This window comes from Danio rerio, chromosome 4 (genome assembly GCF_049306965.1).
Source record: "Danio rerio strain Tuebingen ecotype United States chromosome 4, GRCz12tu, whole genome shotgun sequence".
NCBI lineage: Eukaryota > Metazoa > Chordata > Actinopteri > Cypriniformes > Danionidae > Danio > Danio rerio.
In genome coordinates, this window is record NC_133179.1 from 58727652 (window position 1) to 58748908 (window position 21257).

Sequence of the window (21257 nt, forward strand, 5' to 3'; positions counted from 1 at the left end):
GCTTCATTTGGCAGCTGATTTAAATAGCCAACGCTTGACATCCTCTTTCGCTTACGGCCATACCACCCTGGAAATGCCCGATCTCATCTGAACTCGGAAGTAAAGCAGGGTCGGGCCTGGTTAGTACTTGGATGGGAGACCGCCTGGGAATACCAGGTGCTGTAAGCTTTTCGAAGTGCTTCATTTGGCAGCTGATTTAAATAGCCAACGCTTGACATCCTCTTTCGCTTACGGCCATACCACCCTGGAAATGCCCGATCTCATCTGAACTCGGAAGTAAAGCAGGGTCGGGCCTGGTTAGTACTTGGATGGGAGACCGCCTGGGAATACCAGGTGCTGTAAGCTTTTCGAAGTGCTTCATTTGGCAGCTGATTTAAATAGCCAACGCTTGACATCCTCTTTCGCTTACGGCCATACCACCCTGGAAATGCCCGATCTCATCTGAACTCGGAAGTAAAGCAGGGTCGGGCCTGGTTAGTACTTGGATGGGAGACCGCCTGGGAATACCAGGTGCTGTAAGCTTTTCGAAGTGCTTCATTTGGCAGCTGATTTAAATAGCCAACGCTTGACATCCTCTTTCGCTTACGGCCATACCACCCTGGAAATGCCCGATCTCATCTGAACTCGGAAGTAAAGCAGGGTCGGGCCTGGTTAGTACTTGGATGGGAGACCGCCTGGGAATACCAGGTGCTGTAAGCTTTTCGAAGTGCTTCATTTGGCAGCTGATTTAAATAGCCAACGCTTGACATCCTCTTTCGCTTACGGCCATACCACCCTGGAAATGCCCGATCTCATCTGAACTCGGAAGTAAAGCAGGGTCGGGCCTGGTTAGTACTTGGATGGGAGACCGCCTGGGAATACCAGGTGCTGTAAGCTTTTCGAAGTGCTTCATTTGGCAGCTGATTTAAATAGCCAACGCTTGACATCCTCTTTCGCTTACGGCCATACCACCCTGGAAATGCCCGATCTCATCTGAACTCGGAAGTAAAGCAGGGTCGGGCCTGGTTAGTACTTGGATGGGAGACCGCCTGGGAATACCAGGTGCTGTAAGCTTTTCGAAGTGCTTCATTTGGCAGCTGATTTAAATAGCCAACGCTTGACATCCTCTTTCGCTTACGGCCATACCACCCTGGAAATGCCCGATCTCATCTGAACTCGGAAGTAAAGCAGGGTCGGGCCTGGTTAGTACTTGGATGGGAGACCGCCTGGGAATACCAGGTGCTGTAAGCTTTTCGAAGTGCTTCATTTGGCAGCTGATTTAAATAGCCAACGCTTGACATCCTCTTTCGCTTACGGCCATACCACCCTGGAAATGCCCGATCTCATCTGAACTCGGAAGTAAAGCAGGGTCGGGCCTGGTTAGTACTTGGATGGGAGACCGCCTGGGAATACCAGGTGCTGTAAGCTTTTCGAAGTGCTTCATTTGGCAGCTGATTTAAATAGCCAACGCTTGACATYCTCTTTCGCTTACGGCCATACCACCCTGGAAATGCCCGATCTCATCTGAACTCGGAAGTAAAGCAGGGTCGGGCCCGGTTAGTACTTGGATGGGAGACCGCCTGGGAATACCAGGTGMTGTAAGCTTTTCGAAGTGCTTCATTTGGCAGCTGATTTAAATAGCCAACGCTTGACATCCTCTTTCGCTTACGGCCATACCACCCTGGAAATGCCCGATCTCATCTGAACTCGGAAGTAAAGCAGGGTCGGGCCYGGTTAGTACTTGGATGGGAGACCGCCTGGGAATACCAGGTGCTGTAAGCTTTTCGAAGTGCTTCATTTGGCAGCTGATTTAAATAGCCAACGCTTGACATCCTCTTTCGCTTACGCCCATACCACCCTGGAAATGCCCGATCTCATCTGAACTCGGAAGTAAAGCAGGGTYGGGCCTGGTTAGTACTTGGATGGGAGACCGCCTGGGAATACCAGGTGCTGTAAGCTTTTCGAAGTGCTTCATTTGGCAGCTGATTTAAATAGCCAACGCTTGACATCCTCTTTCGCTTACGGCCATACCACCCTGGAAATGCCCGATCTCATCTGAACTCGGAAGTAAAGCAGGGTYGGGCCTGGTTAGTACTTGGATGGGAGACCGCCTGGGAATACCAGGTGCTGTAAGCTTTTCGAAGTGCTTCATTTGGCAGCTGATTTAAATAGCCAACGCTTGACATCCTCTTTCGCTTACGGCCATACCACCCTGGAAATGCCCGATCTCATCTGAACTCGGAAGTAAAGCAGGGTCGGGCCCGGTTAGTACTTGGATGGGAGACCGCCTGGAAATACCAGGTGCTGTAAGCTTTTCGAAGTGCTTCATTTGGCAGCTGATTTAAATAGCCAACGCTTGACATCCTCTTTCGCTTACGGCCATACCACCCTGGAAATGCCCGATCTCATCTGAACTCGGAAGTAAAGCAGGGTCGGGCCTGGTTAGTACTTGGATGGGAGACCGCCTGGGAATACCAGGTGCTGTAAGCTTTTCGAAGTGCTTCATTTGGCAGCTGATTTAAATAGCCAACGCTTGACATCCTCTTTCGCTTACGGCCATACCACCCTGGAAATGCCCGATCTCATCTGAACTCGGAAGTAAAGCAGGGTCGGGCCTGGTTAGTACTTGGATGGGAGACCGCCTGGGAATACCAGGTGCTGTAAGCTTTTCGAAGTGCTTCATTTGGCAGCTGATTTAAATAGCCAACGCTTGACATCCTCTTTCGCTTACGGCCATACCACCCTGGAAATGCCCGATCTCATCTGAACTCGGAAGTAAAGCAGGGTCGRSCCTGGTTAGTACTTGGATGGGAGACCGCCTGGGAATACCAGGTGCTGTAAGCTTTTCGAAGTGCTTCATTTGGCAGCTGATTTAAATAGCCAACGCTTGACATCCTCTTTCGCTTACGGCCATACCACCCTGGAAATGCCCGATCTCATCTGAACTCGGAAGTAAAGCAGGGTCGGGCCTRGTTAGTACTTGGATGGGAGACCGCCTGGGAATACCAGGTGCTGTAAGCTTTTCGAAGTGCTTCATTTGGCAGCTGATTTAAATAGCCAACGCTTGACATCCTCTTTCGCTTACGGCCATACCACCCTGGAAATGCCCGATCTCATCTGAACTCGGAAGTAAAGCAGGGTCGGGCCTGGTTAGTACTTGGATGGGAGACCGCCTGGGAATACCAGGTGCTGTAAGCTTTTCGAAGTGCTTCATTTGGCAGCTGATTTAAATAGCCAACGCTTGACATCCTCTTTCGCTTACGGCCATACCACCCTGGAAATGCCCGATCTCATCTGAACTCGGAAGTAAAGCAGGGTCGGGCCTGGTTAGTACTTGGATGGGAGACCGCCTGGGAATACCAGGTGCTGTAAGCTTTTCGAAGTGCTTCATTTGGCAGCTGATTTAAATAGCCAACGCTTGACATCCTCTTTCGCTTACGGCCATACCACCCTGGAAATGCCCGATCTCATCTGAACTCGGAAGTAAAGCAGGGTCGGGCCTGGTTAGTACTTGGATGGGAGACCGCCTGGGAATACCAGGTGCTGTAAGCTTTTCGAAGTGCTTCATTTGGCAGCTGATTTAAATAGCCAACGCTTGACATCCTCTTTCGCTTACGGCCATACCACCCTGGAAATGCCCGATCTCATCTGAACTCGGAAGTAAAGCAGGGTCGGGCCTGGTTAGTACTTGGATGGGAGACCGCCTGGGAATACCAGGTGCTGTAAGCTTTTCGAAGTGCTTCATTTGGCAGCTGATTTAAATAGCCAACGCTTGACATCCTCTTTCGCTTACGGCCATACCACCCTGGAAATGCCCGATCTCATCTGAACTCGGAAGTAAAGCAGGGTCGGGYCYGGTTAGTACTTGGATGGGAGACCGCCTGGGAATACCAGGTGCTGTAAGCTTTTCGAAGTGCTTCATTTGGCAGCTGATTTAAATAGCCAACGCTTGACATCCTCTTTCGCTTACGGCCATACCACCCTGGAAATGCCCGATCTCATCTGAACTCGGAAGTAAAGCAGGGTCGGGCCYGGTTAGTACTTGGATGGGAGACCGCCTGGGAATACCAGGTGCTGTAAGCTTTTCGAAGTGCTTCATTTGGCAGCTGATTTAAATAGCCAACGCTTGACATCCTCTTTCGCTTACGGCCATACCACCCTGGAAATGCCCGATCTCATCTGAACTCGGAAGTAAAGCAGGGTCGGGCCTGGTTAGTACTTGGATGGGAGACCGCCTGGGAATACCAGGTGCTGTAAGCTTTTCGAAGTGCTTCATTTGGCAGCTGATTTAAATAGCCAACGCTTGACATCCTCTTTCGCTTACGGCCATACCACCCTGGAAATGCCCGATCTCATCTGAACTCKGAAGTAAAGCAGGGTCGGGCCTGGTTAGTACTTGGATGGGAGACCGCCTGGGAATACCAGGTGCTGTAAGCTTTTCGAAGTGCTTCATTTGGCAGCTGATTTAAATAGCCAACGCTTGACATCCTCTTTCGCTTACGGCCATACCACCCTGGAAATGCCCGATCTCATCTGAACTCGGAAGTAAAGCAGGGTCGGGCCTGGTTAGTACTTGGATGGGAGACCGCCTGGGAATACCAGGTGCTGTAAGCTTTTCGAAGTGCTTCATTTGGCAGCTGATTTAAATAGCCAACGCTTGACATCCTCTTTCGCTTACGGCCATACCACCCTGGAAATGCCCGATCTCATCTGAACTCGGAAGTAAAGCAGGGTCGGGCCTGGTTAGTACTTGGATGGGAGACCGCCTGGGAATACCAGGTGCTGTAAGCTTTTCGAAGTGCTTCATTTGGCAGCTGATTTAAATAGCCAACGCTTGACATCCTCTTTCGCTTACGGCCATACCACCCTGGAAATGCCCGATCTCATCTGAACTCGGAAGTAAAGCAGGGTCGGGCCTGGTTAGTACTTGGATGGGAGACCGCCTGGGAATACCAGGTGCTGTAAGCTTTTCGAAGTGCTTCATTTGGCAGCTGATTTAWATAGCCAACGCTTGACATCCTCTTTCGCTTACGGCCATACCACCCTGGAAATGCCCGATCTCATCTGAACTCGGAAGTAAAGCAGGGTCGGGCCTGGTTAGTRCTTGGATGGGAGACCGCCTGGGAATACCAGGTGCTGTAAGCTTTTCGAAGTGCTTCATTTGGCAGCTGATTTAAATAGCCAACGCTTGACATCCTCTTTCGCTTACGGCCATACCACCCTGGAAATGCCCGATCTCATCTGAACTCGGAAGTAAAGCAGGGTCGGGCCTGGTTAGTACTTGGATGGGAGACCGCCTGGGAATACCAGGTGCTGTAAGCTTTTCGAAGTGCTTCATTTGGCAGCTGATTTAAATAGCCAACGCTTGACATCCTCTTTCGCTTACGGCCATACCACCCTGGAAATGCCCGATCTCATCTGAACTCGGAAGTAAAGCAGGGTCGGGCCTGGTTAGTACTTGGATGGGAGACCGCCTGGGAATACCAGGTGCTGTAAGCTTTTCGAAGTGCTTCATTTGGCAGCTGATTTAAATAGCCAACGCTTGACATCCTCTTTCGCTTACGGCCATACCACCCTGGAAATGCCCGATCTCATCTGAACTCGGAAGTAAAGCAGGGTCGGGCCYGGTTAGTACTTGGATGGGAGACCGCCTGGGAATACCAGGTGCTGTAAGCTTTTCGAAGTGCTTCATTTGGCAGCTGATTTAAATAGCCAACGCTTGACATCCTCTTTCGCTTACGGCCATACCACCCTGGAAATGCCCGATCTCATCTGAACTCGGAAGTAAAGCAGGGTCGGGCCYGGTTAGTACTTGGATGGGAGACCGCCTGGGAATACCAGGTGCTGTAAGCTTTTCGAAGTGCTTCATTTGGCAGCTGATTTAAATAGCCAACGCTTGACATCCTCTTTYGCTTACGGCCATACCACCCTGGAAATGCCCGATCTCATCTGAACTCGGAAGTAAAGCAGGGTCGGGCCYGGTTAGTACTTGGATGGGAGACCGCCTGGGAATACCAGGTGCTGTAAGCTTTTCGAAGTGCTTCATTTGGCAGCTGATTTAAATAGCCAACGCTTGACATCCTCTTTCGCTTACGGCCATACCACCCTGGAAATGCCCGATCTCATCTGAACTCGGAAGTAAAGCAGGGTCGGGCCTGGTTAGTACTTGGATGGGAGACCGCCTGGGAATACCAGGTGCTGTAAGCTTTTCGAAGTGCTTCATTTGGCAGCTGATTTAAATAGCCAACGCTTGACATCCTCTTTCGCTTACGGCCATACCACCCTGGAAATGCCCGATCTCATCTGAACTCGGAAGTAAAGCAGGGTCGGGCCYGGTTAGTACTTGGATGGGAGACCGCCTGGGAATACCAGGTGCTGTAAGCTTTTCGAAGTGCTTCATTTGGCAGCTGATTTAAATAGCCAACGCTTGACATCCTCTTTCGCTTACGGCCATACCACCCTGGAAATGCCCGATCTCATCTGAACTCGGAAGTAAAGCAGGGTCGGGCCYGGTTAGTACTTGGATGGGAGACCGCCTGGGAATACCAGGTGCTGTAAGCTTTTCGAAGTGCTTCATTTGGCAGCTGATTTAAATAGCCAACGCTTGACATCCTCTTTCGCTTACGGCCATACCACCCTGSAAATGCCCGATCTCATCTGAACTCGGAAGTAAAGCAGGGTCGGGCCTGGTTAGTACTTGGATGGGAGACCGCCTGGGAATACCAGGTGCTGTAAGCTTTTCGAAGTGCTTCATTTGGCAGCTGATTTAAATAGCCAACGCTTGACATCCTCTTTCGCTTACGGCCATACCACCCTGGAAATGCCCGATCTCATCTGAACTCGGAAGTAAAGCAGGGTCGGGCCCTGGTTAGTACTTGGATGGGAGACCGCCTGGGAATACCAGGTGCTGTAAGCTTTTCGAAGTGCTTCATTTGGCAGCTGATTTAAATAGCCAACGCTTGACATCCTCTTTCGCTTACGGCCATACCACCCTGGAAATGCCCGATCTCATCTGAACTCGGAAGTAAAGCAGGGTCGGGCCTGGTTAGTACTTGGATGGGAGACCGCCTGGGAATACCAGGTGCTGTAAGCTTTTCGAAGTGCTTCATTTGGCAGCTGATTTAAATAGCCAACGCTTGACATCCTCTTTCGCTTACGGCCATACCACCCTGGAAATGCCCGATCTCATCTGAACTYGGAAGTAAAGCAGGGTCGGGCCTGGTTAGTACTTGGATGGGAGACCGCCTGGGAATACCAGGTGCTGTAAGCTTTTCGAAGTGCTTCATTTGGCAGCTGATTTAAATAGCCAACGCTTGACATCCTCTTTCGCTTACGGCCATACCACCCTGGAAATGCCCGATCTCATCTGAACTCGGAAGTAAAGCAGGGTCGGGCCTGGTTAGTACTTGGATGGGAGACCGCCTGGGAATACCAGGTGCTGTAAGCTTTTCGAAGTGCTTCATTTGGCAGCTGATTTAAATAGCCAACGCTTGACATCCTCTTTCGCTTACGGCCATACCACCCTGGAAATGCCCGATCTCATCTGAACTCGGAAGTAAAGCAGGGTCGGGCCTGGTTAGTACTTGGATGGGAGACCGCCTGGGAATACCAGGTGCTGTAAGCTTTTCGAAGTGCTTCATTTGGCAGCTGATTTAAATAGCCAACGCTTGACATCCTCTTTCGCTTACGGCCATACCACCCTGGAAATGCCCGATCTCATCTGAACTCGGAAGTAAAGCAGGGTCGGGCCTGGTTAGTACTTGGATGGGAGACCGCCTGGGAATACCAGGTGCTGTAAGCTTTTCGAAGTGCTTCATTTGGCAGCTGATTTAAATAGCCAACGCTTGACATCCTCTTTCGCTTACGGCCATACCACCCTGGAAATGCCCGATCTCATCTGAACTCGGAAGTAAAGCAGGGTCGGGCCTGGTTAGTACTTGGATGGGAGACCGCCTGGGAATACCAGGTGCTGTAAGCTTTTCGAAGTGCTTCATTTGGCAGCTGATTTAAATAGCCAACGCTTGACATCCTCTTTCGCTTACGGCCATACCACCCTGGAAATGCCCGATCTCATCTGAACTCGGAAGTAAAGCAGGGTCGGGCCTGGTTAGTACTTGGATGGGAGACCGCCTGGGAATACCAGGTGCTGTAAGCTTTTCGAAGTGCTTCATTTGGCAGCTGATTTAAATAGCCAACGCTTGACATCCTCTTTCGCTTACGGCCATACCACCCTGGAAATGCCCGATCTCATCTGAACTCGGAAGTAAAGCAGGGTCGGGCCTGGTTAGTACTTGGATGGGAGACCGCCTGGGAATACCAGGTGCTGTAAGCTTTTCGAAGTGCTTCATTTGGCAGCTGATTTAAATAGCCAACGCTTGACATCCTCTTTCGCTTACGGCCATACCACCCTGGAAATGCYCGATCTCATCTGAACTCGGAAGTAAAGCAGGGTCGGGCCTGGTTAGTACTTGGATGGGAGACCGCCTGGGAATACCAGGTGCTGTAAGCTTTTCGAAGTGCTTCATTTGGCAGCTGATTTAAATAGCCAACGCTTGACATCCTCTTTCGCTTACGGCCATACCACCCTGGAAATGCCCGATCTCATCTGAACTCGGAAGTAAAGCAGGGTCGGGCCTGGTTAGTACTTGGATGGGAGACCGCCTGGGAATACCAGGTGCTGTAAGCTTTTCGAAGTGCTTCATTTGGCAGCTGATTTAAATAGCCAACGCTTGACATCCTCTTTCGCTTACGGCCATACCACCCTGGAAATGCCCGATCTCATCTGAACTCGGAAGTAAAGCAGGGTCGGGCCYGGTTAGTACTTGGATGGGAGACCGCCTGGGAATACCAGGTGCTGTAAGCTTTTCGAAGTGCTTCATTTGGCAGCTGATTTAAATAGCCAACGCTTGACATCCTCTTTCGCTTACGGCCATACCACCCTGGAAATGCCCGATCTCATCTGAACTCGGAAGTAAAGCAGGGTCGGGCCYGGTTAGTACTTGGATGGGAGACCGCCTGGGAATACCAGGTGCTGTAAGCTTTTCGAAGTGCTTCATTTGGCAGCTGATTTAAATAGCCAACGCTTGACATCCTCTTTCGCTTACGGCCATACCACCCTGGAAATGCCCGATCTCATCTGAACTCGGAAGTAAAGCAGGGTCGGGCCTGGTTAGTACTTGGATGGGAGACCGCCTGGGAATACCAGGTGCTGTAAGCTTTTCGAAGTGCTTCATTTGGCAGCTGATTTAAATAGCCAACGCTTGACATCCTCTTTCGCTTACGGCCATACCACCCTGGAAATGCCCGATCTCATCTGAACTCGGAAGTAAAGCAGGGTCGGGCCTGGTTAGTACTTGGATGGGAGACCGCCTGGGAATACCAGGTGCTGTAAGCTTTTCGAAGTGCTTCATTTGGCAGCTGATTTAAATAGCCAACGCTTGACATCCTCTTTCGCTTACGGCCATACCACCCTGGAAATGCCCGATCTCATCTGAACTCGGAAGTAAAGCAGGGTCGGGCCWGGTTAGTACTTGGATGGGAGACCGCCTGGGAATACCAGGTGCTGTAAGCTTTTCGAAGTGCTTCATTTGGCAGCTGATTTAAATAGCCAACGCTTGACATCCTCTTTCGCTTACGGCCATACCACCCTGGAAATGCCCGATCTCATCTGAACTCGGAAGTAAAGCAGGGTCGGGCCTGGKTAGTACTTGGATGGGAGACCGCCTGGGAATACCAGGTGCTGTAAGCTTTTCGAAGTGCTTCATTTGGCAGCTGATTTAAATAGCCAACGCTTGACATCCTCTTTCGCTTACGGCCATACCACCCTGGAAATGCCCGATCTCATCTGAACTCGGAAGTAAAGCAGGGTCGGGCCTGGTTAGTACTTGGATGGGAGACCGCCTGGGAATACCAGGTGCTGTAAGCTTTTCGAAGTGCTTCATTTGGCAGCTGATTTAAATAGCCAACGCTTGACATCCTCTTTCGCTTACGGCCATACCACCCTGGAAATGCCCGATCTCATCTGAACTCGGAAGTAAAGCAGGGTCGGGCCTGGTTAGTACTTGGATGGGAGACCGCCTGGGAATACCAGGTGCTGTAAGCTTTTCGAAGTGCTTCATTTGGCAGCTGATTTAAATAGCCAACGCTTGACATCCTCTTTCGCTTACGGCCATACCACCCTGGAAATGCCCGATCTCATCTGAACTCGGAAGTAAAGCAGGGTCGGRCCTGGTTAGTACTTGGATGGGAGACCGCCTGGGAATACCAGGTGCTGTAAGCTTTTCGAAGTGCTTCATTTGGCAGCTGATTTAAATAGCCAACGCTTGACATCCTCTTTCGCTTACGGCCATACCACCCTGGAAATGCCCGATCTCATCTGAACTCGGAAGTAAAGCAGGGTCGGGCCTGGTTAGTACTTGGATGGGAGACCGCCTGGGAATACCAGGTGCTGTAAGCTTTTCGAAGTGCTTCATTTGGCAGCTGATTTAAATAGCCAACGCTTGACATCCTCTTTCGCTTACGGCCATACCACCCTGGAAATGCCCGATCTCATCTGAACTCGGAAGTAAAGCAGGGTCGGGCCTGGTTAGTACTTGGATGGGAGACCGCCTGGGAATACCAGGTGCTGTAAGCTTTTCGAAGTGCTTCATTTGGCAGCTGATTTAAATAGCCAACGCTTGACATCCTCTTTCGCTTACGGCCATACCACCCTGGAAATGCCCGATCTCATCTGAACTCGGAAGTAAAGCAGGGTCGRSCCTGGTTAGTACTTGGATGGGAGACCGCCTGGGAATACCAGGTGCTGTAAGCTTTTCGAAGTGCTTCATTTGGCAGCTGATTTAAATAGCCAACGCTTGACATCCTCTTTCGCTTACGGCCATACCACCCTGGAAATGCCCGATCTCATCTGAACTCGGAAGTAAAGCAGGGTCGGGCCTGGTTAGTACTTGGATGGGAGACCGCCTGGGAATACCAGGTGCTGTAAGCTTTTCGAAGTGCTTCATTTGGCAGCTGATTTAAATAGCCAACGCTTGACATCCTCTTTCGCTTACGGCCATACCACCCTGGAAATGCCCGATCTCATCTGAACTCGGAAGTAAAGCAGGGTCGGGCCTGGTTAGTACTTGGATGGGAGACCGCCTGGGAATACCAGGTGCTGTAAGCTTTTCGAAGTGCTTCATTTGGCAGCTGATTTAAATAGCCAACGCTTGACATCCTCTTTCGCTTACGGCCATACCACCCTGGAAATGCCCGATCTCATCTGAACTCGGAAGTAAAGCAGGGTCGGGCCTGGTTAGTACTTGGATGGGAGACCGCCTGGGAATACCAGGTGCTGTAAGCTTTTCGAAGTGCTTCATTTGGCAGCTGATTTAAATAGCCAACGCTTGACATCCTCTTTCGCTTACGGCCATACCACCCTGGAAATGCCCGATCTCATCTGAACTCGGAAGTAAAGCAGGGTCGGGCCTGGTTAGTACTTGGATGGGAGACCGCCTGGGAATACCAGGTGCTGTAAGCTTTTCGAAGTGCTTCATTTGGCAGCTGATTTAAATAGCCAACGCTTGACATCCTCTTTCGCTTACGGCCATACCACCCTGGAAATGCCCGATCTCATCTGAACTCGGAAGTAAAGCAGGGTCGGGCCTGGTTAGTACTTGGATGGGAGACCGCCTGGGAATACCAGGTGCTGTAAGCTTTTCGAAGTGCTTCATTTGGCAGCTGATTTAAATAGCCAACGCTTGACATCCTCTWTCGCTTACGGCCATACCACCCTGGAAATGCCCGATCTCATCTGAACTCGGAAGTAAAGCAGGGTCGGGCCYGGTTAGTACTTGGATGGGAGACCGCCTGGGAATACCAGGTGCTGTAAGCTTTTCGAAGTGCTTCATTTGGCAGCTGATTTAAATAGCCAACGCTTGACATCCTCTTTCGCTTACGGCCATACCACCCTGGAAATGCCCGATCTCATCTGAACTCGGAAGTAAAGCAGGGTCGGGCCCGGTTAGTACTTGGATGGGAGACCGCCTGGGAATACCAGGTGCTGTAAGCTTTTCGAAGTGCTTCATTTGGCAGCTGATTTAAATAGCCAACGCTTGACATCCTCTTTCGCTTACGGCCATACCACCCTGGAAATGCCCGATCTCATCTGAACTCKGAAGTAAAGCAGGGTCGGGCCTGGTTAGTACTTGGATGGGAGACCGCCTGGGAATACCAGGTGCTGTAAGCTTTTCGAAGTGCTTCATTTGGCAGCTGATTTAAATAGCCAACGCTTGACATCCTCTTTCGCTTACGGCCATACCACCCTGGAAATGCCCGATCTCATCTRAACTCGGAAGTAAAGCAGGGTCGGGCCTGGTTAGTACTTGGATGGGAGACCGCCTGGGAATACCAGGTGCTGTAAGCTTTTCGAAGTGCTTCATTTGGCAGCTGATTTAAATAGCCAACGCTTGACATYCTCTTTCGCTTACGGCCATACCACCCTGGAAATGCCCGATCTCATCTGAACTCGGAAGTAAAGCAGGGTCGGGCCCGGTTAGTACTTGGATGGGAGACCGCCTGGGAATACCAGGTGCTGTAAGCTTTTCGAAGTGCTTCATTTGGCAGCTGATTTAAATAGCCAACGCTTGACATCCTCTTTCGCTTAYGGCCATACCACCCTGGAAATGCCCGATCTCATCTGAACTCGGAAGTAAAGCAGGGTCGGGCCTGGTTAGTACTTGGATGGGAGACCGCCTGGGAATACCAGGTGCTGTAAGCTTTTCGAAGTGCTTCATTTGGCAGCTGATTTAAATAGCCAACGCTTGACATCCWCTTTCGCTTACGGCCATACCACCCTGGAAATGCCCGATCTCATCTGAACTCGGAAGTAAAGCAGGGTCGGGCCTGGTTAGTACTTGGATGGGAGACCGCCTGGGAATACCAGGTGCTGTAAGCTTTTCGAAGTGCTTCATTTGGCAGCTGATTTAAATAGCCAACGCTTGACATCCTCTTTCRCTTACGGCCATACCACCCTGGAAATGCCCGATCTCATCTGAACTCGGAAGTAAAGCAGGGTCGGGCCTGGTTAGTACTTGGATGGGAGACCGCCTGGGAATACCAGGTGCTGTAAGCTTTTCGAAGTGCTTCATTTGGCAGCTGATTTAAATAGCCAACGCTTGACATCCTCTTTCGCTTACGGCCATACCACCCTGGAAATGCCCGATCTCATCTGAACTCGGAAGTAAAGCAGGGTCGGGCCTGGTTAGTACTTGGATGGGAGACCGCCTGGGAATACCAGGTGCTGTAAGCTTTTCGAAGTGCTTCATTTGGCAGCTGATTTAAATAGCCAACGCTTGACATCCTCTTTCGCTTACGGCCATACCACCCTGGAAATGCCCGATCTCATCTGAACTCGGAAGTAAAGCAGGGTCGGGCCTGGTTAGTACTTGGATGGGAGACCGCCTGGGAATACCAGGTGCTGTAAGCTTTTCGAAGTGCTTCATTTGGCAGCTGATTTAAATAGCCAACGCTTGACATCCTCTTTCGCTTACGGCCATACCACCCTGGAAATGCCCGATCTCATCTGAACTCGGAAGTAAAGCAGGGTCGGGCCTGGTTAGTACTTGGATGGGAGACCGCCTGGGAATACCAGGTGCTGTAAGCTTTTCGAAGTGCTTCATTTGGCAGCTGATTTAAATAGCCAACGCTTGACATCCTCTTTCGCTTACGGCCATACCACCCTGGAAATGCCCGATCTCATCTGAACTCGGAAGTAAAGCAGGGTCGGGCCTGGTTAGTACTTGGATGGGAGACCGCCTGGGAATACCAGGTGCTGTAAGCTTTTCGAAGTGCTTCATTTGGCAGCTGATTTAAATAGCCAACGCTTGACATCCTCTTTCGCTTACGGCCATACCACCCTGGAAATGMCCGATCTCATCTGAAYTCGGAAGTAAAGCAGGGTCGGGCCTGGTTAGTACTTGGATGGGAGACCGCCTGGGAATACCAGGTGCTGTAAGCTTTTCGAAGTGCTTCATTTGGCAGCTGATTTAAATAGCCAACGCTTGACATCCTCTTTCGCTTACGGCCATACCACCCTGGAAATGCCCGATCTCATCTGAACTCGGAAGTAAARCAGGGTCGGGCCTGGTTAGTACTTGGATGGGAGACCGCCTGGGAATACCAGGTGCTGTAAGCTTTTCGAAGTGCTTCATTTGGCAGCTGATTTAAATAGCCAACGCTTGACATCCTCTTTCGCTTACGGCCATACCACCCTGGAAATGCCCGATCTCATCTGAACTCGGAAGTAAAGCAGGGTCGGGCCCGGTTAGTACTTGGATGGGAGACCGCCTGGGAATACCAGGTGCTGTAAGCTTTTTGAAGTGCTTCATTTGGCAGCTGATTTAAATAGCCAACGCTTGACATCCTCTTTCGCTTACGGCCATACCACCCTGGAAATGCCCGATCTCATCTGAACTCGGAAGTAAAGCAGGGTCGGGCCTGGTTAGTACTTGGATGGGAGACCGCCTGGGAATACCAGCTGCTGTAAGCTTTTCGAAGTGCTTCATTTGGCAGCTGATTTAAATAGCCAACGCTTGACATCCTCTTTCGCTTATGGCCATACCACCCTGGAAATGCCCGATCTCATCTGAACTCGGAAGTAAAGCAGGGTCGGGCCTGGTTAGTACTTGGATGGGAGACCGCCTGGGAATACCAGGTGCTGTAAGCTTTTCGAAGTGCTTCATTTGGCAGCTGATTTAAATAGCCAACGCTTGACATCCTCTTTCGCTTACGGCCATACCCCCCTGGAAATGCCCGATCTCATCTGAACTCGGAAGTAAAGCAGGGTCGGGCCTGGTTAGTACTTGGATGGGAGACCGCCTGGGAATACCAGGTGCTGTAAGCTTTTCGAAGTGCTTCATTTGGCAGCTGATTTAAATAGCCAACGCTTGACATCCTCTTTCGCTTACGGCCATACCACCCTGGAAATGCCCGATCTCATCTGAACTCGGAAGTAAAGCAGGGTCGGGCCTGGTTAGTACTTGGATGGGAGACCGCCTGGGAATACCAGGTGCTGTAAGCTTTTCGAAGTGCTTCATTTGGCAGCTGATTTAAATAGCCAACGCTTGACATCCTCTTTCGCTTACGGCCATACCACCCTGGAAATGCCCGATCTCATCTGAACTCGGAAGTAAAGCAGGGTCGGGCCTGGTTAGTACTTGGATGGGAGACCGCCTGGGAATACCAGGTGCTGTAAGCTTTTCGAAGTGCTTCATTTGGCAGCTGATTTAAATAGCCAACGCTTGACATCCTCTTTCGCTTACGGCCATACCACCCTGGAAATGCCCGATCTCATCTGAACTCGGAAGTAAAGCAGGGTCGGGCCTAGTTAGTACTTGGATGGGAGACCGCCTGGGAATACCAGGTGCTGTAAGCTTTTCGAAGTGCTTCATTTGGCAGCTGATTTAAATAGCCAACGCTTGACATCCTCTTTCGCTTACGGCCATACCACCCTGGAAATGCCCGATCTCATCTGAACTCGGAAGTAAAGCAGGGTCGGGCCTGGTTAGTACTTGGATGGGAGACCGCCTGGGAATACCAGGTGCTGTAAGCTTTTCGAAGTGCTTCATTTGGCAGCTGATTTAAATAGACAACGCTTGACATCCTCTTTCGCTTACGGCCATACCACCCTGGAAATGCCCGATCTCATCTGAACTCGGAAGTAAAGCAGGGTCGGGCCTGGTTAGTACTTGGATGGGAGACCGCCTGGGAATACCAGGTGCTGTAAGCTTTTCGAAGTGCTTCATTTGGCAGCTGATTTAAATAGCCAACGCTTGACATCCTCTTTCGCTTACGGCCATACCACCCTGGAAATGCCCGATCTCATCTGAACTCGGAAGTAAAGCAGGGTCGGGCCTGGTTAGTACTTGGATGGGAGACCGCCTGGGAATACCAGGTGCTGTAAGCTTTTCGAAGTGCTTCATTTGGCAGCTGATTTAAATAGCCAACGCTTGACATCCTCTTTTGCTTACGGCCATACCACCCTGGAAATGCCCGATCTCATCTGAACTCGGAAGTAAAGCAGGGTCGGGCCTGGTTAGTACTTGGATGGGAGACCGCCTGGGAATACCAGGTGCTGTAAGCTTTTCGAAGTGCTTCATTTGGCAGCTGATTTAAATAGCCAACGCTTGACATCCTCTTTCGCTTACGGCCATACCACCCTGGAAATGCCCGATCTCATCTGAACTCGGAAGTAAAGCAGGGTCGGGCCTGGTTAGTACTTGGATGGGAGACCGCCTGGGAATACCAGGTGCTGTAAGCTTTTCGAAGTGCTTCATTTGGCAGCTGATTTAAATAGCCAACGCTTGACATTCACTTTCGCTTACGGCCATACCACCCTGGAAATGCCCGATCTCATCTGAACTCGGAAGTAAAGCAGGGTCGGGCCCGGTTAGTACTTGGATGGGAGACCGCCTGGGAATACCAGGTGCTGTAAGCTTTTCGAAGTGCTTCATTTGGCAGCTGATTTAAATAGCCAACGCTTGACATCCTCTTTCGCTTACGGCCATACCACCCTGGAAATGCCCGATCTCATCTGAACTCGGAAGTAAAGCAGGGTCGGGCCCGGTTAGTACTTGGATGGGAGACCGCCTGGGAATACCAGGTGCTGTAAGCTTTTCGAAGTGCTTCATTTGGCAGCTGATTTAAATAGCCAACGCTTGACATCCTCTTTCGCTTACGCCCATACCACCCTGGAAATGCCTGATCTCATCTGAACTCGGAAGTAAAGCAGGGTCGGGCCCGGTTAGTACTTGGATGGGAGACCGCCTGGGAATACCAGGTGCAGTAAGCTTTTCGAAGTGCTTCATTTGGCAGCTGATTTAAATAGCCAACGCTTGACATCCTCTTTCGCTTACGGCCATACCACCCTGGAAATGCCCGATCTCATCTGAACTCGGAAGTAAAGCAGGGTTGGGCCTGGTTAGTACTTGGATGGGAGACCGCCTGGGAATACCAGGTGCTGTAAGCTTTTCGAAGTGCTTCATTTGGCAGCTGATTTAAATAGCCAACGCTTGACATCCTCTTTCGCTTACGGCCATACCACCCTGGAAATGCCCGATCTCATCTGAACTCGGAAGTAAAGCAGGGTCGGGCCCGGTTAGTACTTGGATGGGAGACCGCCTGGAAATACCAGGTGCTGTAAGCTTTTCGAAGTGCTTCATTTGGCAGCTGATTTAAATAGCCAACGCTTGACATCCTCTTTCGCTTACGGCCATACCACCCTGGAAATGCCCGATCTCATCTGAACTCGGAAGTAAAGCAGGGTCGGGCCTGGTTAGTACTTGGATGGGAGACCGCCTGGGAATACCAGGTGCTGTAAGCTTTTCGAAGTGCTTCATTTGGCAGCTGATTTAAATAGCCAACGCTTGACATCCTCTTTCGCTTACGGCCATACCACCCTGGAAATGCCCGATCTCATCTGAACTCGGAAGTAAAGCAGGGTCGGGCCCGGTTAGTACTTGGATGGGAGACCGCCTGGGAATACCAGGAGCTGTAAGCTTTTCGAAGTGCTTCATTTGGCAGCTGATTTAAATAGCCAACGCTTGACATTCTCTTTCGCTTATGGCCATACCACCCTGGAAATGCCCGATCTCATCTGAACTCGGAAGTAAAGCAGGGTCGGGCCCGGTTAGTACTTGGATGGGAGACCGCCTGGGAATACCAGGTGCTGTAAGCTTTTCGAAGTGCTTCATTTGGCAGCTGATTTAAATAGCCAACGCTTGACATTCTCTTTCGCTTATGGCCATACCACCCTGGAAATGCCCGATCTCATCTGAACTCGGAAGTAAAGCAGGGTCGGGCCTGGTTAGTACTTGGATGGGAGACCGCCTGGGAATACCAGGTGCTGTAAGCTTTTCGAAGTGCTTCATTTGGCAGCTGATTTAAATAGCCAACGCTTGACATCCTCTTTCGGTTACGGCCATACCACCCTGGAAATGCCCGATCTCATCTTAACTCGGAAGTAAAGCAGGGTCGGGCCTGGTTAGTACTTGGATGGGAGACCGCCTGGGAATACCAGGTGCTGTAAGCTTTTCGAAGTGCTTCATTTGGCAGCTGATTTATATAGCCAACGCTTGACATCCTCTTTCGCTTACGGCCATACCACCCTGGAAATGCCCGATCTCATCTGAACTCGGAAGTAAAGCAGGGTCGGGCCTGGTTAGTACTTGGATGGGAGACCGCCTGGGAATACCAGGTGCTGTAAGCTTTTCGAAGTGCTTCATTTGGCAGCTGATTTAAATAGCCAACGCTTGACATCCTCTTTCGCTTACGGCCATACCACCCTGGAAATGCCCGATCTCATCTGAACTCGGAAGTAAAGCAGGGTCGGGCCTGGTTAGTACTTGGATGGGAGACCGCCTGGGAATACCAGGTGCTGTAAGCTTTTCGAAGTGCTTCATTTGGCAGCTGATTTAAATAGCCAACGCTTGACATCCTCTTTCGCTTACGGCCATACCACCCTGGAAATGCCCGATCTCATCTGAACTCGGAAGTAAAGCAGGGTCGGGCCCGGTTAGTACTTGGATGGGAGACCGCCTGGGAATACCAGGTGCTGTAAGCTTTTCGAAGTGCTTCATTTGGCAGCTGATTTAAATAGCCAACGCTTGACATCCTCTTTCGCTTACGGCCATACCACCCTGGAAATGCCCGATCTCATCTGAACTCGGAAGTAAAGCAGGGTCGGGCCCGGTTAGTACTTGGATGGGAGACCGCCTGGGAATACCAGGTGCTGTAAGCTTTTCGAAGTGCTTCATTTGGCAGCTGATTTAAATAGCCAACGCTTGACATCCTCTTTTGCTTACGGCCATACCACCCTGGAAATGCCCGATCTCATCTGAACTCGGAAGTAAAGCAGGGTCGGGCCCGGTTAGTACTTGGATGGGAGACCGCCTGGGAATACCAGGTGCTGTAAGTTTTTCGAAGTGCTTCATTTGGCAGCTGATTTAAATAGCCAACGCTTGACATCCTCTTTCGCTTACGGCCATACCACCCTGGAAATGCCCGATCTCATCTGAACTCGGAAGTAAAGCAGGGTCGGGCCTGGTTAGTACTTGGATGGGAGACCGCCTGGGAATACCAGGTGCTGTAAGCTTTTCGAAGTGCTTCATTTGGCAGCTGATTTAAATAGCCAACGCTTGACATCCTCTTTCGCTTACGGCCATACCACCCTGGAAATGCCCGATCTCATCTGAACTCGGAAGTAAAGCAGGGTCGGGCCCGGTTAGTACTTGGATGGGAGACCGCCTGGGAATACCAGGTGCTGTAAGCTTTTCGAAGTGCTTCATTTGGCAGCTGATTTAAATAGCCAACGCTTGACATCCTCTTTCGCTTACGGCCATACCACCCTGGAAATGCCCGATCTCATCTGAACTCGGAAGTAAAGCAGGGTCGGGCCTGGTTAGTACTTGGATGGGAGACCGCCTGGGAATACCAGGTGCTGTAAGCTTTTCGAAGTGCTTCATTTGGCAGCTGATTTAAATAGCCAACGCTTGACATCCTCTTTCGCTTACGGCCATACCACCCTGAGCACGCTAGAGGGAGCTAGAGTGCAACGAGGAAGTGTAAGGCTGCAGACAGGAGAGAGAGGCTCTCCATTTTTTTTGTGTTATTTTGAGTTTATTTAGTGTCTTTTTTGTGATAGTGGACTTTTTTTTTTTTTTTTTTTTTTTTTTTTTGTCTTTTAACCACCTGACAGCAGCACGTGTGCTGGCTGGAAGGTGGTTAGCACAGTTTTTTTGAGAGAAAATGATGGACTCACAAAGCAACAGCACAGATTTGTTTGATGAAGCACATGGGGAAAACATCACAGGAAGGAGTGGAGAAAGACAAAAAGAAAACAGCACTGGATTACGAGGGGAAAGACAATTGGAAAACAACACTGGACAGGAAGGAGAAAGAAACATGGTAAACAAAGAACGACAAGAAAACCAACAACAAGAGATGCAACAACAAAGAAGTGGAAAAAAGTACATGAAGGAAGCAACAGTGATTCTAAATGTGGACAAAGTTAAAGAGGTGAGAGTTTTGGAAATAATTAATGCAGTAACTGAAAAGTGTGGACTTGGGAAAATTCTTGCGATAAGGCCGAGACAGGACAAAGATTATGAACTAACTTTAGAAAATGAAGAAACATGCGATAAACTGATGGATGGACTAATAATAAAAGGAGAAACCTGTGAAGTGAAAATGCTACAAAATAGAGACTACGTGGTTTCCTTCATGCATTTGCCCGCTTACCTGGATGATCAATTAATATTAGATAAATTAGAAGGCTGGGGAGTATTTCCCATAACAAAAATTAAAAGAAGGGTATATCCGGGCACAGAAATAGAAGATGGAACTCGATATCTCAAAGTGAGATTCCCCAGAGAAGTGATATCTCTCCCTTACAGCACAAGACTGGAAACGGCAGAAGGTCAGCAATATTTTAGGGTGATGCACAGCCACCAGGTTAAGACTTGTAGGCTGTGCATGAGCCCTGACCATATGGTCAAAGATTGCCCAGACTTTAAATGCCATAAATGTGAGGAAAGGGGACATTTTGCCAGAGACTGCGATGCTATTAAGTGCCCGGACTGCCAGAACTATTTAAGTAAGTGTGAATGTTGGATGGAGGAAGAGGAGGAGGAGGATGAGATCCAGGTGAGTGGGCAAATGCATGAAGGAAACAGTGAAAAGGAAAGTAATGAAGAGGAACAAACAACGACACAAACAATACAAACTACAACAGAGGAAATAACATTGAAGGAGGAGAATGCAAAAAAAGAAAAGGAAAAAGAAACAGAAACAGACAGTCAACAAATAGAGCATGAAGAGGAGGTAGCATGGACACCAATGGACATAACTTCTAGCTTCAAAAACGTTTTGGATGTAATTGAAAAAGAGGATCTTAAAGAACAAAGCAAAGGAACGGACAGAGAGACTGGAAAACATGAGGAGGAAGTAGAAAAAGACAAACTTGAGAAAAGACAAACAAGACGATCAGCAAAAGTTTTATCAAAATTAGAAACTGCAAGAAAAAAGGGTTTGAAAAAAGGACAACTGAAAAGCCACAACAGATATGATTCTTTGAGAGGTTTGGGAGAAGAAGAGGACTAAGATGACGGTTTTTATTTCCTTTTTCCTTCTTTTAATGGTTTTAAATTGCGTGTCTTTTAATGCAAGAGGTTTAATGGACTTAAGAAAATTTAAGAATGTAAAGGAAAAATGTAAAAGAGAAGAAATAATTATTTTACAAGAAA

General features: G+C 49.8%; 1 protein-coding gene and 110 non-coding genes across 111 annotated transcripts in view; all 111 read left to right on the forward strand.

The window, feature by feature from the left end:
• Positions 1–21257, forward strand: part of LOC100537530 (uncharacterized) — an 858077-nt gene that overhangs the window by 367328 nt on the left and 469492 nt on the right. The gene's annotated exons all lie outside the window — the stretch shown is intronic.
• LOC141382806 (5S ribosomal RNA) lies at positions 50–168 on the forward strand. The gene has a single exon (XR_012403746.1). It is a non-coding gene; the product is annotated as a 5S ribosomal RNA (ribosomal RNA).
• On the forward strand, positions 227–345 carry LOC141382807 (5S ribosomal RNA). Its single transcript, XR_012403747.1, has one exon. It is a non-coding gene; the product is annotated as a 5S ribosomal RNA (ribosomal RNA).
• LOC141382808 (5S ribosomal RNA) lies at positions 404–522 on the forward strand. The gene has a single exon (XR_012403748.1). It is a non-coding gene; the product is annotated as a 5S ribosomal RNA (ribosomal RNA).
• LOC141382809 (5S ribosomal RNA) lies at positions 581–699 on the forward strand. The gene has a single exon (XR_012403749.1). It is a non-coding gene; the product is annotated as a 5S ribosomal RNA (ribosomal RNA).
• LOC141382810 (5S ribosomal RNA) lies at positions 758–876 on the forward strand. The gene has a single exon (XR_012403750.1). It is a non-coding gene; the product is annotated as a 5S ribosomal RNA (ribosomal RNA).
• LOC141382811 (5S ribosomal RNA) lies at positions 935–1053 on the forward strand. Its single transcript, XR_012403751.1, has one exon. It is a non-coding gene; the product is annotated as a 5S ribosomal RNA (ribosomal RNA).
• LOC141382812 (5S ribosomal RNA) lies at positions 1112–1230 on the forward strand. The gene has a single exon (XR_012403752.1). It is a non-coding gene; the product is annotated as a 5S ribosomal RNA (ribosomal RNA).
• Positions 1289–1407, forward strand: LOC141382813 (5S ribosomal RNA). Its single transcript, XR_012403753.1, has one exon. It is a non-coding gene; the product is annotated as a 5S ribosomal RNA (ribosomal RNA).
• LOC141383522 (5S ribosomal RNA) lies at positions 1466–1584 on the forward strand. Its single transcript, XR_012404543.1, has one exon. It is a non-coding gene; the product is annotated as a 5S ribosomal RNA (ribosomal RNA).
• On the forward strand, positions 1643–1761 carry LOC141383041 (5S ribosomal RNA). The gene has a single exon (XR_012404006.1). It is a non-coding gene; the product is annotated as a 5S ribosomal RNA (ribosomal RNA).
• On the forward strand, positions 1820–1938 carry LOC141383667 (5S ribosomal RNA). The gene has a single exon (XR_012404698.1). It is a non-coding gene; the product is annotated as a 5S ribosomal RNA (ribosomal RNA).
• On the forward strand, positions 1997–2115 carry LOC141382529 (5S ribosomal RNA). Its single transcript, XR_012403464.1, has one exon. It is a non-coding gene; the product is annotated as a 5S ribosomal RNA (ribosomal RNA).
• LOC141383671 (5S ribosomal RNA) lies at positions 2174–2292 on the forward strand. The gene has a single exon (XR_012404702.1). It is a non-coding gene; the product is annotated as a 5S ribosomal RNA (ribosomal RNA).
• Positions 2351–2469, forward strand: LOC141382814 (5S ribosomal RNA). Its single transcript, XR_012403754.1, has one exon. It is a non-coding gene; the product is annotated as a 5S ribosomal RNA (ribosomal RNA).
• On the forward strand, positions 2528–2646 carry LOC141382815 (5S ribosomal RNA). Its single transcript, XR_012403755.1, has one exon. It is a non-coding gene; the product is annotated as a 5S ribosomal RNA (ribosomal RNA).
• On the forward strand, positions 2705–2823 carry LOC141383680 (5S ribosomal RNA). Its single transcript, XR_012404711.1, has one exon. It is a non-coding gene; the product is annotated as a 5S ribosomal RNA (ribosomal RNA).
• Positions 2882–3000, forward strand: LOC141383379 (5S ribosomal RNA). The gene has a single exon (XR_012404396.1). It is a non-coding gene; the product is annotated as a 5S ribosomal RNA (ribosomal RNA).
• On the forward strand, positions 3059–3177 carry LOC141382816 (5S ribosomal RNA). The gene has a single exon (XR_012403756.1). It is a non-coding gene; the product is annotated as a 5S ribosomal RNA (ribosomal RNA).
• On the forward strand, positions 3236–3354 carry LOC141382817 (5S ribosomal RNA). Its single transcript, XR_012403757.1, has one exon. It is a non-coding gene; the product is annotated as a 5S ribosomal RNA (ribosomal RNA).
• Positions 3413–3531, forward strand: LOC141382818 (5S ribosomal RNA). Its single transcript, XR_012403758.1, has one exon. It is a non-coding gene; the product is annotated as a 5S ribosomal RNA (ribosomal RNA).
• On the forward strand, positions 3590–3708 carry LOC141382819 (5S ribosomal RNA). Its single transcript, XR_012403759.1, has one exon. It is a non-coding gene; the product is annotated as a 5S ribosomal RNA (ribosomal RNA).
• LOC141383382 (5S ribosomal RNA) lies at positions 3767–3885 on the forward strand. Its single transcript, XR_012404399.1, has one exon. It is a non-coding gene; the product is annotated as a 5S ribosomal RNA (ribosomal RNA).
• Positions 3944–4062, forward strand: LOC141383042 (5S ribosomal RNA). Its single transcript, XR_012404007.1, has one exon. It is a non-coding gene; the product is annotated as a 5S ribosomal RNA (ribosomal RNA).
• Positions 4121–4239, forward strand: LOC141382820 (5S ribosomal RNA). The gene has a single exon (XR_012403760.1). It is a non-coding gene; the product is annotated as a 5S ribosomal RNA (ribosomal RNA).
• Positions 4298–4416, forward strand: LOC141383412 (5S ribosomal RNA). Its single transcript, XR_012404429.1, has one exon. It is a non-coding gene; the product is annotated as a 5S ribosomal RNA (ribosomal RNA).
• Positions 4475–4593, forward strand: LOC141382821 (5S ribosomal RNA). Its single transcript, XR_012403761.1, has one exon. It is a non-coding gene; the product is annotated as a 5S ribosomal RNA (ribosomal RNA).
• Positions 4652–4770, forward strand: LOC141382822 (5S ribosomal RNA). The gene has a single exon (XR_012403762.1). It is a non-coding gene; the product is annotated as a 5S ribosomal RNA (ribosomal RNA).
• LOC141382823 (5S ribosomal RNA) lies at positions 4829–4947 on the forward strand. The gene has a single exon (XR_012403763.1). It is a non-coding gene; the product is annotated as a 5S ribosomal RNA (ribosomal RNA).
• On the forward strand, positions 5006–5124 carry LOC141383402 (5S ribosomal RNA). Its single transcript, XR_012404419.1, has one exon. It is a non-coding gene; the product is annotated as a 5S ribosomal RNA (ribosomal RNA).
• Positions 5183–5301, forward strand: LOC141382824 (5S ribosomal RNA). The gene has a single exon (XR_012403764.1). It is a non-coding gene; the product is annotated as a 5S ribosomal RNA (ribosomal RNA).
• Positions 5360–5478, forward strand: LOC141382825 (5S ribosomal RNA). Its single transcript, XR_012403765.1, has one exon. It is a non-coding gene; the product is annotated as a 5S ribosomal RNA (ribosomal RNA).
• LOC141383043 (5S ribosomal RNA) lies at positions 5537–5655 on the forward strand. The gene has a single exon (XR_012404008.1). It is a non-coding gene; the product is annotated as a 5S ribosomal RNA (ribosomal RNA).
• LOC141383044 (5S ribosomal RNA) lies at positions 5714–5832 on the forward strand. The gene has a single exon (XR_012404009.1). It is a non-coding gene; the product is annotated as a 5S ribosomal RNA (ribosomal RNA).
• Positions 5891–6009, forward strand: LOC141383045 (5S ribosomal RNA). Its single transcript, XR_012404010.1, has one exon. It is a non-coding gene; the product is annotated as a 5S ribosomal RNA (ribosomal RNA).
• LOC141382826 (5S ribosomal RNA) lies at positions 6068–6186 on the forward strand. Its single transcript, XR_012403766.1, has one exon. It is a non-coding gene; the product is annotated as a 5S ribosomal RNA (ribosomal RNA).
• On the forward strand, positions 6245–6363 carry LOC141383046 (5S ribosomal RNA). The gene has a single exon (XR_012404011.1). It is a non-coding gene; the product is annotated as a 5S ribosomal RNA (ribosomal RNA).
• Positions 6422–6540, forward strand: LOC141383047 (5S ribosomal RNA). The gene has a single exon (XR_012404012.1). It is a non-coding gene; the product is annotated as a 5S ribosomal RNA (ribosomal RNA).
• On the forward strand, positions 6599–6717 carry LOC141383125 (5S ribosomal RNA). The gene has a single exon (XR_012404095.1). It is a non-coding gene; the product is annotated as a 5S ribosomal RNA (ribosomal RNA).
• LOC137494093 (5S ribosomal RNA) lies at positions 6776–6895 on the forward strand. The gene has a single exon (XR_011014068.2). It is a non-coding gene; the product is annotated as a 5S ribosomal RNA (ribosomal RNA).
• On the forward strand, positions 6954–7072 carry LOC137492812 (5S ribosomal RNA). Its single transcript, XR_011012785.2, has one exon. It is a non-coding gene; the product is annotated as a 5S ribosomal RNA (ribosomal RNA).
• On the forward strand, positions 7131–7249 carry LOC141383343 (5S ribosomal RNA). The gene has a single exon (XR_012404357.1). It is a non-coding gene; the product is annotated as a 5S ribosomal RNA (ribosomal RNA).
• LOC137494092 (5S ribosomal RNA) lies at positions 7308–7426 on the forward strand. Its single transcript, XR_011014067.2, has one exon. It is a non-coding gene; the product is annotated as a 5S ribosomal RNA (ribosomal RNA).
• Positions 7485–7603, forward strand: LOC137492811 (5S ribosomal RNA). The gene has a single exon (XR_011012784.2). It is a non-coding gene; the product is annotated as a 5S ribosomal RNA (ribosomal RNA).
• Positions 7662–7780, forward strand: LOC137495198 (5S ribosomal RNA). The gene has a single exon (XR_011015117.1). It is a non-coding gene; the product is annotated as a 5S ribosomal RNA (ribosomal RNA).
• LOC137494090 (5S ribosomal RNA) lies at positions 7839–7957 on the forward strand. The gene has a single exon (XR_011014065.2). It is a non-coding gene; the product is annotated as a 5S ribosomal RNA (ribosomal RNA).
• LOC137492810 (5S ribosomal RNA) lies at positions 8016–8134 on the forward strand. Its single transcript, XR_011012783.2, has one exon. It is a non-coding gene; the product is annotated as a 5S ribosomal RNA (ribosomal RNA).
• Positions 8193–8311, forward strand: LOC137495197 (5S ribosomal RNA). Its single transcript, XR_011015116.1, has one exon. It is a non-coding gene; the product is annotated as a 5S ribosomal RNA (ribosomal RNA).
• Positions 8370–8488, forward strand: LOC141383292 (5S ribosomal RNA). Its single transcript, XR_012404302.1, has one exon. It is a non-coding gene; the product is annotated as a 5S ribosomal RNA (ribosomal RNA).
• LOC137492809 (5S ribosomal RNA) lies at positions 8547–8665 on the forward strand. The gene has a single exon (XR_011012782.2). It is a non-coding gene; the product is annotated as a 5S ribosomal RNA (ribosomal RNA).
• LOC137495196 (5S ribosomal RNA) lies at positions 8724–8842 on the forward strand. Its single transcript, XR_011015115.2, has one exon. It is a non-coding gene; the product is annotated as a 5S ribosomal RNA (ribosomal RNA).
• LOC141383048 (5S ribosomal RNA) lies at positions 8901–9019 on the forward strand. Its single transcript, XR_012404013.1, has one exon. It is a non-coding gene; the product is annotated as a 5S ribosomal RNA (ribosomal RNA).
• Positions 9078–9196, forward strand: LOC137492808 (5S ribosomal RNA). The gene has a single exon (XR_011012781.2). It is a non-coding gene; the product is annotated as a 5S ribosomal RNA (ribosomal RNA).
• LOC137495195 (5S ribosomal RNA) lies at positions 9255–9373 on the forward strand. The gene has a single exon (XR_011015114.1). It is a non-coding gene; the product is annotated as a 5S ribosomal RNA (ribosomal RNA).
• On the forward strand, positions 9432–9550 carry LOC141383285 (5S ribosomal RNA). The gene has a single exon (XR_012404293.1). It is a non-coding gene; the product is annotated as a 5S ribosomal RNA (ribosomal RNA).
• On the forward strand, positions 9609–9727 carry LOC137492807 (5S ribosomal RNA). Its single transcript, XR_011012780.2, has one exon. It is a non-coding gene; the product is annotated as a 5S ribosomal RNA (ribosomal RNA).
• On the forward strand, positions 9786–9904 carry LOC137495194 (5S ribosomal RNA). The gene has a single exon (XR_011015113.1). It is a non-coding gene; the product is annotated as a 5S ribosomal RNA (ribosomal RNA).
• Positions 9963–10081, forward strand: LOC137494086 (5S ribosomal RNA). Its single transcript, XR_011014061.2, has one exon. It is a non-coding gene; the product is annotated as a 5S ribosomal RNA (ribosomal RNA).
• On the forward strand, positions 10140–10258 carry LOC141383294 (5S ribosomal RNA). Its single transcript, XR_012404305.1, has one exon. It is a non-coding gene; the product is annotated as a 5S ribosomal RNA (ribosomal RNA).
• On the forward strand, positions 10317–10435 carry LOC137495193 (5S ribosomal RNA). The gene has a single exon (XR_011015112.1). It is a non-coding gene; the product is annotated as a 5S ribosomal RNA (ribosomal RNA).
• On the forward strand, positions 10494–10612 carry LOC137494084 (5S ribosomal RNA). The gene has a single exon (XR_011014059.2). It is a non-coding gene; the product is annotated as a 5S ribosomal RNA (ribosomal RNA).
• On the forward strand, positions 10671–10789 carry LOC141383681 (5S ribosomal RNA). Its single transcript, XR_012404712.1, has one exon. It is a non-coding gene; the product is annotated as a 5S ribosomal RNA (ribosomal RNA).
• Positions 10848–10966, forward strand: LOC137495192 (5S ribosomal RNA). Its single transcript, XR_011015111.1, has one exon. It is a non-coding gene; the product is annotated as a 5S ribosomal RNA (ribosomal RNA).
• Positions 11025–11143, forward strand: LOC137494083 (5S ribosomal RNA). The gene has a single exon (XR_011014058.2). It is a non-coding gene; the product is annotated as a 5S ribosomal RNA (ribosomal RNA).
• On the forward strand, positions 11202–11320 carry LOC137492803 (5S ribosomal RNA). The gene has a single exon (XR_011012776.2). It is a non-coding gene; the product is annotated as a 5S ribosomal RNA (ribosomal RNA).
• LOC137495190 (5S ribosomal RNA) lies at positions 11379–11497 on the forward strand. The gene has a single exon (XR_011015109.1). It is a non-coding gene; the product is annotated as a 5S ribosomal RNA (ribosomal RNA).
• On the forward strand, positions 11556–11674 carry LOC137494082 (5S ribosomal RNA). The gene has a single exon (XR_011014057.2). It is a non-coding gene; the product is annotated as a 5S ribosomal RNA (ribosomal RNA).
• Positions 11733–11851, forward strand: LOC141383049 (5S ribosomal RNA). The gene has a single exon (XR_012404014.1). It is a non-coding gene; the product is annotated as a 5S ribosomal RNA (ribosomal RNA).
• Positions 11910–12028, forward strand: LOC141383100 (5S ribosomal RNA). Its single transcript, XR_012404066.1, has one exon. It is a non-coding gene; the product is annotated as a 5S ribosomal RNA (ribosomal RNA).
• On the forward strand, positions 12087–12205 carry LOC141383414 (5S ribosomal RNA). The gene has a single exon (XR_012404431.1). It is a non-coding gene; the product is annotated as a 5S ribosomal RNA (ribosomal RNA).
• LOC141383455 (5S ribosomal RNA) lies at positions 12264–12382 on the forward strand. Its single transcript, XR_012404473.1, has one exon. It is a non-coding gene; the product is annotated as a 5S ribosomal RNA (ribosomal RNA).
• LOC141383102 (5S ribosomal RNA) lies at positions 12441–12559 on the forward strand. The gene has a single exon (XR_012404068.1). It is a non-coding gene; the product is annotated as a 5S ribosomal RNA (ribosomal RNA).
• On the forward strand, positions 12618–12736 carry LOC141383129 (5S ribosomal RNA). Its single transcript, XR_012404099.1, has one exon. It is a non-coding gene; the product is annotated as a 5S ribosomal RNA (ribosomal RNA).
• LOC137492800 (5S ribosomal RNA) lies at positions 12795–12913 on the forward strand. Its single transcript, XR_011012773.2, has one exon. It is a non-coding gene; the product is annotated as a 5S ribosomal RNA (ribosomal RNA).
• On the forward strand, positions 12972–13090 carry LOC137495187 (5S ribosomal RNA). The gene has a single exon (XR_011015106.2). It is a non-coding gene; the product is annotated as a 5S ribosomal RNA (ribosomal RNA).
• LOC137494079 (5S ribosomal RNA) lies at positions 13149–13267 on the forward strand. Its single transcript, XR_011014054.2, has one exon. It is a non-coding gene; the product is annotated as a 5S ribosomal RNA (ribosomal RNA).
• On the forward strand, positions 13326–13444 carry LOC137492799 (5S ribosomal RNA). The gene has a single exon (XR_011012772.2). It is a non-coding gene; the product is annotated as a 5S ribosomal RNA (ribosomal RNA).
• LOC137495186 (5S ribosomal RNA) lies at positions 13503–13621 on the forward strand. The gene has a single exon (XR_011015105.1). It is a non-coding gene; the product is annotated as a 5S ribosomal RNA (ribosomal RNA).
• Positions 13680–13798, forward strand: LOC137494078 (5S ribosomal RNA). The gene has a single exon (XR_011014053.2). It is a non-coding gene; the product is annotated as a 5S ribosomal RNA (ribosomal RNA).
• On the forward strand, positions 13857–13975 carry LOC141383597 (5S ribosomal RNA). The gene has a single exon (XR_012404622.1). It is a non-coding gene; the product is annotated as a 5S ribosomal RNA (ribosomal RNA).
• Positions 14034–14152, forward strand: LOC141383135 (5S ribosomal RNA). The gene has a single exon (XR_012404109.1). It is a non-coding gene; the product is annotated as a 5S ribosomal RNA (ribosomal RNA).
• LOC141383103 (5S ribosomal RNA) lies at positions 14211–14329 on the forward strand. Its single transcript, XR_012404069.1, has one exon. It is a non-coding gene; the product is annotated as a 5S ribosomal RNA (ribosomal RNA).
• LOC141383780 (5S ribosomal RNA) lies at positions 14388–14506 on the forward strand. The gene has a single exon (XR_012404816.1). It is a non-coding gene; the product is annotated as a 5S ribosomal RNA (ribosomal RNA).
• Positions 14565–14683, forward strand: LOC141383325 (5S ribosomal RNA). The gene has a single exon (XR_012404339.1). It is a non-coding gene; the product is annotated as a 5S ribosomal RNA (ribosomal RNA).
• On the forward strand, positions 14742–14860 carry LOC137494076 (5S ribosomal RNA). The gene has a single exon (XR_011014051.2). It is a non-coding gene; the product is annotated as a 5S ribosomal RNA (ribosomal RNA).
• Positions 14919–15037, forward strand: LOC137492796 (5S ribosomal RNA). The gene has a single exon (XR_011012769.2). It is a non-coding gene; the product is annotated as a 5S ribosomal RNA (ribosomal RNA).
• On the forward strand, positions 15096–15214 carry LOC137495183 (5S ribosomal RNA). Its single transcript, XR_011015102.1, has one exon. It is a non-coding gene; the product is annotated as a 5S ribosomal RNA (ribosomal RNA).
• Positions 15273–15391, forward strand: LOC137494075 (5S ribosomal RNA). The gene has a single exon (XR_011014050.2). It is a non-coding gene; the product is annotated as a 5S ribosomal RNA (ribosomal RNA).
• Positions 15450–15568, forward strand: LOC137492795 (5S ribosomal RNA). The gene has a single exon (XR_011012768.2). It is a non-coding gene; the product is annotated as a 5S ribosomal RNA (ribosomal RNA).
• On the forward strand, positions 15627–15745 carry LOC137495182 (5S ribosomal RNA). The gene has a single exon (XR_011015101.1). It is a non-coding gene; the product is annotated as a 5S ribosomal RNA (ribosomal RNA).
• LOC137494073 (5S ribosomal RNA) lies at positions 15804–15922 on the forward strand. Its single transcript, XR_011014048.2, has one exon. It is a non-coding gene; the product is annotated as a 5S ribosomal RNA (ribosomal RNA).
• Positions 15981–16099, forward strand: LOC137492793 (5S ribosomal RNA). Its single transcript, XR_011012766.2, has one exon. It is a non-coding gene; the product is annotated as a 5S ribosomal RNA (ribosomal RNA).
• LOC137495181 (5S ribosomal RNA) lies at positions 16158–16276 on the forward strand. Its single transcript, XR_011015100.1, has one exon. It is a non-coding gene; the product is annotated as a 5S ribosomal RNA (ribosomal RNA).
• LOC137494072 (5S ribosomal RNA) lies at positions 16335–16453 on the forward strand. The gene has a single exon (XR_011014047.2). It is a non-coding gene; the product is annotated as a 5S ribosomal RNA (ribosomal RNA).
• Positions 16512–16630, forward strand: LOC137492792 (5S ribosomal RNA). Its single transcript, XR_011012765.1, has one exon. It is a non-coding gene; the product is annotated as a 5S ribosomal RNA (ribosomal RNA).
• Positions 16689–16807, forward strand: LOC141383893 (5S ribosomal RNA). The gene has a single exon (XR_012404952.1). It is a non-coding gene; the product is annotated as a 5S ribosomal RNA (ribosomal RNA).
• On the forward strand, positions 16866–16984 carry LOC137494071 (5S ribosomal RNA). The gene has a single exon (XR_011014046.2). It is a non-coding gene; the product is annotated as a 5S ribosomal RNA (ribosomal RNA).
• Positions 17043–17161, forward strand: LOC141383672 (5S ribosomal RNA). The gene has a single exon (XR_012404703.1). It is a non-coding gene; the product is annotated as a 5S ribosomal RNA (ribosomal RNA).
• Positions 17220–17338, forward strand: LOC137495178 (5S ribosomal RNA). Its single transcript, XR_011015097.1, has one exon. It is a non-coding gene; the product is annotated as a 5S ribosomal RNA (ribosomal RNA).
• On the forward strand, positions 17397–17515 carry LOC137494070 (5S ribosomal RNA). Its single transcript, XR_011014045.2, has one exon. It is a non-coding gene; the product is annotated as a 5S ribosomal RNA (ribosomal RNA).
• Positions 17574–17692, forward strand: LOC137492790 (5S ribosomal RNA). Its single transcript, XR_011012763.2, has one exon. It is a non-coding gene; the product is annotated as a 5S ribosomal RNA (ribosomal RNA).
• On the forward strand, positions 17751–17869 carry LOC137495177 (5S ribosomal RNA). The gene has a single exon (XR_011015096.2). It is a non-coding gene; the product is annotated as a 5S ribosomal RNA (ribosomal RNA).
• Positions 17928–18046, forward strand: LOC141383877 (5S ribosomal RNA). The gene has a single exon (XR_012404935.1). It is a non-coding gene; the product is annotated as a 5S ribosomal RNA (ribosomal RNA).
• Positions 18105–18223, forward strand: LOC137492789 (5S ribosomal RNA). Its single transcript, XR_011012762.2, has one exon. It is a non-coding gene; the product is annotated as a 5S ribosomal RNA (ribosomal RNA).
• LOC137495176 (5S ribosomal RNA) lies at positions 18282–18400 on the forward strand. The gene has a single exon (XR_011015095.1). It is a non-coding gene; the product is annotated as a 5S ribosomal RNA (ribosomal RNA).
• On the forward strand, positions 18459–18577 carry LOC137494098 (5S ribosomal RNA). Its single transcript, XR_011014073.2, has one exon. It is a non-coding gene; the product is annotated as a 5S ribosomal RNA (ribosomal RNA).
• LOC137492788 (5S ribosomal RNA) lies at positions 18636–18754 on the forward strand. Its single transcript, XR_011012761.1, has one exon. It is a non-coding gene; the product is annotated as a 5S ribosomal RNA (ribosomal RNA).
• LOC137495175 (5S ribosomal RNA) lies at positions 18813–18931 on the forward strand. The gene has a single exon (XR_011015094.2). It is a non-coding gene; the product is annotated as a 5S ribosomal RNA (ribosomal RNA).
• LOC137494068 (5S ribosomal RNA) lies at positions 18990–19108 on the forward strand. Its single transcript, XR_011014043.2, has one exon. It is a non-coding gene; the product is annotated as a 5S ribosomal RNA (ribosomal RNA).
• LOC137492787 (5S ribosomal RNA) lies at positions 19167–19285 on the forward strand. Its single transcript, XR_011012760.1, has one exon. It is a non-coding gene; the product is annotated as a 5S ribosomal RNA (ribosomal RNA).
• LOC137495174 (5S ribosomal RNA) lies at positions 19344–19462 on the forward strand. Its single transcript, XR_011015093.1, has one exon. It is a non-coding gene; the product is annotated as a 5S ribosomal RNA (ribosomal RNA).